This window comes from Grammomys surdaster, unplaced genomic scaffold, assembly GCF_004785775.1.
Source record: "Grammomys surdaster isolate TR1022 unplaced genomic scaffold, NIH_TR_1.0 146, whole genome shotgun sequence".
Lineage (NCBI taxonomy): Eukaryota > Metazoa > Chordata > Mammalia > Rodentia > Muridae > Grammomys > Grammomys surdaster.
In genome coordinates, this window is record NW_021604604.1 from 15,108,117 (window position 1) to 15,109,934 (window position 1,818).

The window sequence follows — 1,818 nt, forward strand, 5'->3', positions numbered from 1 at the left end:
TGCCCCTTCCCCCTTCCCCCTTACTACCCCTTCCCCCCTTCCCCCTTCCCACTTCCTTCCCCTTCCCCCTTCTCCTCTGAGCTGGTAAGGGCCCATGGGTGTCCCCCCCCGACCCATCTTGACACTTCATATCTCTGCAAGTCTGGGAGCTTCCTCTCTCACAGAGGACAGTCAAGGCAGCCCTGATAGTAGAACACATCCCACATACAGGCAGCAGCTTTTGGAATAGCCCCCTGCCCCATTCCAGTTGTTCAGGATGCACATGAAGGTCAAGCAGTACATCTGCTACATAAGAGCAGGAAGGCCTAGGTCCAGCCCATGTTTAGTTTTGGCTGGTGGCTCAGACTCTGAGAATCCCAATGGTCCAGGTTAGTTGACTTTATTGGTCTTTCTGAGGAGTTCCTAACCCGTTTGGGACCTGTAATCCTCTCTACTATTGTCCCATAAGAGTTCCCAAGCTCCATCCATTGTCTGTGAGTGTCTGTATCTGTCCGAGTCAGCTGCTTGCTGAAGTCTCTCAGAGTTCAACATGCTCCTGTCTTCAAGTAGTATCATTAGTAGTGTCAAATATTGGTGCTTGACCATGGGATGAGTCCCAAGTTGGGCTAGTTATTGGTTGGTCATTCCATCAGTCTCTTCTCCATCCCCTGTGCCTGCATTTCTTGTAGACAGGGTATATTTTGGGTTGAAAGTTTTGTGGGTTGGTTAGTGTCTCTATCGCTCCACTGGGGTTTCTGTCTGGATATAGGAGGTGGCCTCTCCATATCCACAGAGTAGTGAGACACAGCTATGGTTACTCCCACTGATTCTTTGGCACCTCCCTTATCCAAGGTCTCTGTCTTGTACTGGAGATGTCCCCCACCTCCTCACCCACATCGGTTTCAGAGTTCCATTTATTTTTATGGCCATCTAGCCATCTCTTTTGTCCTTCCCCACACCTGACCCTGAACCCTCCATTCCCCTCCCCATCTCCCCTTACTCCCAGCTACCTCCCTCGATCTGCCTCCTATGACTATTTTATTACCTCTTCTAAGTAAGATTCAAGTTTTTCACTTGTTTGGCTTCTTTGAGTCTGTGGAATATAGCATGGTACCAATATTTTATGGCTAATCTTGTAGAGGCGATCTTAATCATGCTTATTTATGTCTCTTTTTCAGTCATAACAGCTAAGCAAAGCTTTGGTGAAAGACAGTATCACTTTTCTAATGTGGATGTTGTAGGAAGAACAAAGCATCCTATGTACAAAAAAACTCATAAATATTTTTAGGTTGGCTTTCACTAGCTGTCTTAAAGACAATGAAATAAGTAAATAAGTAAATTCAAAGCTGGCACTAAAGACAAAACAATTACTTAGTATTTATAGCATAAATATACAGAGTTTTGATATTTATTATCTAGTGAGAGATTCTTGTTCTTTATTTTATTTTCTTGTTCTCTTTTCCATATCTAAGTGACCCAACAGTTATTCATAATTCATAAATAAGAGTATTGAGTCATTAAATAATTATATGACAAAAGAATCATTTCATACCCAAAAGTCAAAAGCAAGATTAAGTTTAAACAAATGACTAGTTCTAGTGTTGGCATGTTTAAATATCAATAGCCACAGCAGATGGATACTTCCAGAATGGAATGAGGCACCTTTTGAGTTAAAACTGGAATAGTTAGAGTAATGAATTTAAAACTGGAAAAGTTCCCAATATAGTTGGTCATGGCTGCAAGAGAGATGAGAGGGAGAGAGAAGGGGAGGGCAAAGAAGGAGGAGTGAGAGAGGGAGAGAGGGAGAGGGAGAGGGAGAGGGAGAGGGAGAGGGAGAGG